This window comes from Arachis ipaensis, chromosome B5 (genome assembly GCF_059453495.1).
Source record: "Arachis ipaensis isolate K30076 ecotype BB chromosome B5, ASM5945349v1, whole genome shotgun sequence".
Taxonomy (NCBI): domain Eukaryota; kingdom Viridiplantae; phylum Streptophyta; class Magnoliopsida; order Fabales; family Fabaceae; genus Arachis; species Arachis ipaensis.
In genome coordinates, this window is record NC_142440.1 from 92,936,752 (window position 1) to 92,944,102 (window position 7,351).

The window sequence follows — 7,351 nt, forward strand, 5'->3', positions numbered from 1 at the left end:
ATGATAGATAGTGCAGAAATCTACTTCTGGGGCCCACTTGGTGTGTGCTGGGGCTGAGACTTAAGCTTCTCATGTGCCTGGGCTATTTCTGGAGTTGAACGCCAGGTTGTAACCTGTTTCTGGCGTTGAACTCCACCTTGTAACCTGTTTCTGGCGCTGAACGCCAGACTGCAACATAGAACTGGCGTTGAATGCCAGTTTACGTCATTTATCCTTGAGCAAAGTATGGACTATTATATATTTCTGGAAAGCCCTGGATGTCTACTTTCCAACGCAATTGGAAACAAGCCAATTGGACTCCTGTAGCTCCAGAAAATCCATTCCGATTGCAGAGAGGTCAGAATCCAACAACATCAGCAGTCCTTTTTCAGCCTGAATCAGATTTTTGCTCAGCTCCCTCAATTTCAGCCAGAAAATACCTGAAATTATAGAAAAACACATAAACTCATAGTAAAGTCCAGAAATATGAATTTTGCCTAGAAACTAATGAAAATAAACTAAAAACTAACTAAAACATACTAAAAACTACATGAAATTAACCCCAAAAAGCGTATAAAATATCCGCTCATCATATATGCCTTGGAGGTTGTACACCCTCTTTGGCATCAAATTCAAATGTCTTGGAAGGAGGTTCTATGACTGGACTTTCCCATGGAGGATCTGCATCTCCTAAGTCTGCAACCATTTCTTCCTCTGCAACTATTATGGCTTCCTCCACTTGTTCCAATACAAAGCCATGTTCCTCATTGTCCACCGAAGTTTCTAGTGTCTCCTTCATGCTACGCTCTTCTTTTGATTCTCCACATGCAGCCATGGGAGTACTTTGAGTGCTCAGATGTTGAGAAGCTAATTTATTTACTACCTCGGTTAAGGCAGTCCCAAGTTCCAGTACATCTCTTTGCATCTTTGCTTGTCCTTGAAGAAGAACTCGAAGGATGTCATCCATTGGAGATTGAGGTGGATATGAGGGTTCATTATTTTGGAGAAAGGGTTCATAATAGGAAGGTGGTTCTTCTTGATAAGGATATGGAGATGGTGAATATTGAGGTGGTAGTTCTGGGTGTGGTTCATATGGTGGTTGGTGTGGTGGATATAGGTTAGGGTCATATGGTGGTGTTTGGTGGTAACGGGTTTGTGAGTATGGTGGTCCAGAGTTGTGTTGAGGAGATGGTTCATAAGCATATGGCGGGACTTGTTGGTAACTACAAAGGGGTCCACCATAGTCATCATTTTGGTATGCATCACAGAATGGTTGTTGATTATAGTGCATTGGAGGGGGTTGTTGCCAAGAGGGTTGATCAAGTCCTTGTGGCTCCTCCCATCTATGATTCTTCCAACCTTGATGCCTATTTTCATTATAGTTTCCATTCCTTACAACAACATTAGAACCAAACATAAAGCAATGGGGGTGAGAACTCATAATAGCAAATAAAAATTAAAAACGAAAATAAAAACAAATTTAAATTAAAAGGTTATTGAAATTTAAATTTTTGAATTTAAAAATTAAATTTTGAATTTTGAATTTTAAATTTTGAATTTTGATTTTTGAATTTTAAATTTTAAATTTTGAATTTTGAAAAAGTCAACAATATAAGATAAAGATTTGAAAAGGATTTAAATTTTGAAAAGGTTTGATTTTTAAAATTTTAAATTTAAATTTTGAAATTTAAATTTTGAAATTTAAATTTTGGATTTTGGAATTTAATTGAAATTGGAAATTTGAATTTGAAATAAGATAAGATAAGATTTTGAAAAAGATATGATTTTTGAAAAAAAGAATTGAATTTTGAAATTTAAAACTAAGATAAGATAAGAAAAAAAATTTTAAAATAAAAATCTAAAAATTTTTTTATAACAAAAAAAACTACTAACCTCTTAATTTACAAAAAAGCAAAAATAAAAACAAAAATAAAAATAAATCAAAAAGCAAATATTTACAATAACCAATAATAAGGCACACGTTTGCAATTCCCTGGCAACGACGCCATTTTGAAAAGAGCGAAACTCTCGCGCGATCTAGAATTTACGCAAATAAATTCGCGTTGTAAGTATAGCTTCTAGAGCGACAAGAATTCCTTTCTTACAAAAGTTTTGGTTGTCACAAGTAACACACCCCTTTGAAATTGATAACCGAAGTATTTAACCTCGGGTCGTCTTCTCAAGGAATTGCAGGGAGGTGTTCTTATTATTGGTTGTGAGTCTTGTAAATTGGGGGTTTTTTAAAATAAGGAACAAGTAATGTAAAATAACAAGTCGTTAAAATAATAACTAATAAAGCTCTTGGCAAGGTATGAGAATTGGAAGTCATATTCTAGTTATCCTTATCGATGGTGATGAGAATTGAGTTTTAATCCCACTTAGTTAACCTTTACTAAAGCAAAGGAAAGTCAAGTGGACTAATTAGTTTGATCCTCAAGTCCTAGTTAATTCCTGTGGGAAGACTAGCTTTAGAGCAATCTAGATCAATTAGTAATCTGCCGATTTCAACCACTGCTGAGTTTGAACAACTCAAGTGTTACCAATTACTTAACCAAAGCCAAAAGGAAGAAAATATCTAAATTAAATTAAAAGCATTCATAAATAGAATAAAGCAATCATAAATCTGAAACACATCAAATTATGTTTAAACATAAATTCAAATCTAATATGGAAAAGTTCATAAAGTAAATTGGGAAAATAAATAAAAGGAACGTTGAACCTGAGAAGCAGTTGAAATCCTAAATCCTTTAAGAGGAATCCTAATCCTAAAACCTAAGAGAGAGGAGAGAACCTCTCTCTCTAAGAACTACATCTAAATTATGAAAAGTGAATTATGAGTGTCTTGATGAATGGATGTATTCTCCCACTTTATAGCCTCTAATCTATGTTTTCTGGGCCGAGAACTGGGTCAGAAACAGCCCAAAATTCGCTGGTTTCGAATTCAAACACGCTGGTTTTTTGCCACTGCGACGCGTCCGCGTAGATCACACGTTCGCGTCACTTATCGTCAAGGCAACTATAGTAAATTATATATCAAATTGAAGCCCCGAACGTTAGCTTTCTAACTCAACTAAAACCGCATCATTTAAACCTCTGTAGCTCAAGTTATGACCGTTTTAGTGCAAGAGGGTCAGGCTGACAGCTTTGCAGTTCCTTCAACTTCTTGCATTCCTTCCACTTTTGCATGCTTCCTTTCCATCCTCTAAGCCATTCCTGCCCTATAAACTCTGAAATCACTTAACGCACATATCAAGGCATCGAATGGTAATAAGAGAGGATTAATATTAGCAAATATAAGGCCAAAGAAGCATGTTTTCAATCATAGCACAAAATCAGGAAGGAAAACATAAACTCATGCAAATCATATGAATAAGTGTATGAAAGATTGATAAAATCCACTCAATTGAGCACAAGATAAACCATAAAATAGTGGTTTATCAGTGGTTCCTCCAACCAGGATTATAAGTTTTGGAGTATGGATCATGGGTCTGCCTGGGTGGATTCCCAATGTAGTTGGCTTGTTCCTAGTCACCTTCATCCTCTGCATTCACTCCTTCTTGGGCTGCTGATGAGGTGGTAACTGCTGCCACCTGGTTTCTTTCCATCTTCTTGGTAAGGTCAGCCAGCTGCTTGGTGATCATCTTGTTTTAAGCCAGCAACGCGTCCATGTTGTTCAGCTCCATCACTCCTCTAGCATTGCCCCTTTCAGAAGCATAGAAGTAATCATTCTCAGCTACAGTCTCAATGACATCTATGGCTTCTTCAATGGTCTTCTTCTTGTTCAGAGATCCCCCGGATGAGTGGTCTACTGCCTTCTTTGATTCGTAAGAAAGACCCTCATAGAAAATATGCAACTGCACCCATTCATTGAACATGTCTGGCGGACACCTTCTTGTCAAGTCCTTAAACCTCTCCCATGATTCATAGAGAGTTTCACCATCTTCTTGCCTGAAGGTTTGTACCTCAGCTCTCAACCTGTTAATTCTTTGAGGAGGGTAGAATCTCGCCAAGAATTTGTTTACCACCTCTTCCCAGGTTGTCAGACTCTCCTTCGAGAAGGATTCCAACCATTTAGCTGCTTTATCCTTGAGTGAGAATGGAAACAAAAGCAGTCTATAAGTGTCAGGATGAACACCATTAGACTTCACAGTATCACATATCCTAAGGAAAGTGGTGAGATGTTGATTAGGGTCTTCTTGGGCACTTCCTCCGAATGCACAGTTGTTCTGGACTAGGGTGATGAGCTGGGGCTTTAGTTCAAAGTTATTGGCATGTATGGTCGGCTTTTGGATGCTACTTCCATAGTTTCCTGGGTTTGGATTGATATAAGAGCCTAGAACTCTTCTCTCTTGCCCAGCATGACTCACTGGACCTTCTCTGCCATAGTTGTGAGCCTCTTCTTCATGGTGGTTCTCCATATTCTCCTCCATGTCTGGGTCAAAGTACTCTTCCTCCTCCTCAGCACCAACGACTCTCTTTCCTCTTGCTTCCCTCTTTAATCTAAGGAAGGTCCTCTCAGGTTCTAAATCAAAGGAAGTTGAAGCCCCGCTTCTTCTACTTGTCATACAACCAACAAGGCAAAAAGCAAGAGAGAAATTGAATGGAGAAATTACTCTTGTTAGGAATGCTGTCACTGTGAGTGGTGTAATATATCAAACAGTTAGTGGGTTGGTTAACTGACTCGTAATAAATGACGAAAAACACAACAAATTGGTAAGAGTTAAAGGGGAGAAAATAAGTAAAACTGAAAGTAAATCACTCAAATGGAATTAAAACAAAACAAAAGAAAAAAAATGCTCAATATAGTTATCCTCCAACTTAATCATTGTCGATACAAAATCAATCCCTGGCAATGGCGCCATAAACTTGATGCACGGAAACTTGTCTCTCAACAAAATTTCCTTCGGCAAGTATACCGAATTGTCATCAAGTAAAAACTCACAATAGAATGAGGTCAAATCCCACAGGGATTGATTGTCAAGAAACTTTAATTAGAAGAATGTTCTAGTTGAGCGAAGCAGAAATTTGAGTTGACTAATTACAGGAATTTAAATGGAGGGAAAGTAAATAGCAGAAAATGTAAATGCTGGAAATAAATGGCAAAATGTAAAGGGCGGAAAGTAAACTGCAGAATCTTAAATGGGGATTTGGGAAGATGAGCATAAAAGTAAATGGCAGATAATAAAGAGAATGGGTAAGATTAGAAATGGGGGATTCATTGGGCTCAGGAGATGTTGTATTCTCCAGATCAAGTTCATTCTCATCTCTTTCTCAATCAATGCATTCATTGATCTCCTTGGCAATCTTAAGTGATTGGATTCCAATTCCTTGGCAACCCAATCTCTTTAAACTTGAACAATTGCCCAATTCCTTGATTTAATTGCTCATGAGAAGAGATGAAGTGTGGTCACTGATTATACCACATGCATTCCCAAATCAAAGTATTGGTAGGATTATATGTCACTATATCCATCCAAACCCCAATTTGGTCCAACATGAGAAAGCATTTCTAGCATGATCTCTTCATTCCTCTTCCAAGGTTCCGAAGAGATCCAAGTATGAATAGCTTCTTTTCCAAGACAACTACCCAATTGGATGAAGATTGAAAGCTTTCTAGTAAAATCAAGAGAAAAGAAAGAAGAAGAATAATGAAAACTATTATTGATCCATCAAATTACAACAGAGCTCCCTAACGCAATGAAAGGGGTTTAGTTGTTCATAGCTCTAGGAATGGAAAGCAAAAATGAAAAGTACATTCTGAAATTAAAACTAGAAGTTGCAGAGAAAGTAAAATATACAGAGTGTAATTCCCCAAAATGCCAAAAGTTCCCTTACTAGTTCAAAACTACTCCTATATATACTACTCTTCTGATCTTCTAGTTAGCTCTTCAAGTCTTGGATATGGGCCTTTGATCTTTAGTTGAAGCAATTACAGTCTTCATTGGGCTTAGCTTTGCTTGCAGAGAGAAAGTTAGTCAGGCATGGTAGCAAGTTAGTTAGGACGTTAGTGGCGTTAACGTTAAGTGTAAATTTGGGTTCGAAAGCGTTAGCGACGATAACCTTTTTCATTAATGCTCCAAACCTAATTGACCCACGTTAACTTCAACGTTAGTGGCACTAACGTGACCACTAACGTTGGCTCTTGGTCCTTCACAAACGTTATTGGCATTCACCTTTTCCAATAACGCTGCTCCTTGCTTCTTTTCCCCACGTTAGTGTAACTAACGTGGCCCTTAATGTGGGCATGCCCAAGCTTCGAGAGCGTTAGTGACACTCACCTTTGTCACTAATGCTTCAAACGCCCCTTCTCCCACGTTAGTGCCTCACGTTAATTGCATTAACGTGACCACTAACGTGGTGGTGATTGCCATTTCCAACGTTAGTGACAAAGGTGAGTGTCACTAACATTGGCCTATCATTCCTTGCTCCTCCCACATTAGAGTTCACGTTAATTGGATTAACGTGACTCTTAACGTGGTCAAGTGTGCCCTTTTTGGAACGTTAGTGGTATTCACTTTTACCACTAACATTGGAGCTCCCCTATTCCTCCACGTTAGCTTCCACGTTAATGTAGTTAACGCAGCTACTAACGTGGGCTATGATGGCTTTCGAAGGCGTTATTGGTGATCACTTTTTCCATTAACGTTGCAAGCTAGCTCCCATTCCACGTTAGTGGTCACATTAGTTAGACTAACGTGGCTCTTCCTTGCTTCCTTTGTCCTGAAATCAAGCAAATAAAGTGCATCAAAGCTTGGTTCTTAATCATGAGATCATGCATCATCCATTTTATCATTCAATTCATGCATAATTCTCATGAAATCATGTAAAGTTCACAATGTTTGCTTGAATCAAGATGTAAGTGAGTATTTACCCAAAACATGCTTATTTACTAAGAAAATGCATGAAACTACCCTAAAATAGTAAAGAAAAGGTCAGTGAAACTGGCCAAAATGCCCTGGCATCATTATTCCAACTCCATCTCTTGTTTATAGTCTTTTGCCTTATTTGTCTTTTTGTGATATAATGGTTAGTTTAGGTTTGATTTGATAAATTTTGAGTTGTTCAAGTTGTATTGCTTGTAGACTGTGAATTTGTGCTTAGTTGAATGGTTTGGGGGTTGGTATGTTGATATGCTAAGGGTAGGAACCTTAGTTTGGAAGAGGAAAAATTTTCTAAAATAGGGCATCTGTGCGTCCGCACCCACCTGTGCGCCCGCACAACCCTGAATTTTTTGCCATCTGTGTGGACGCACCAGCCTGTGTGTCTGCACGAGCTTTGCTTTGCCCTTTGGTCACAGCGCCAGCACAGCCTGTGCGTGCGCGCTACCAGTTTTCCTTACCCTGAGCGAGCGCTCATCCGCGTGCGACCGCAC

At 38.3% G+C, this 7,351-nt stretch overlaps 1 non-coding gene across 1 annotated transcript; it reads left to right on the top strand.

Moving 5' to 3' along the window:
* The first annotated feature begins 3,852 nt into the window (after positions 1-3,852).
* On the top strand, positions 3,853-3,956 carry LOC148564991 (small nucleolar RNA R71). Its single transcript, XR_015884806.1, has one exon. It is a non-coding gene; the product is annotated as a small nucleolar RNA R71 (small nucleolar RNA).
* Positions 3,957-7,351: the final 3,395 nt, after the last annotated feature.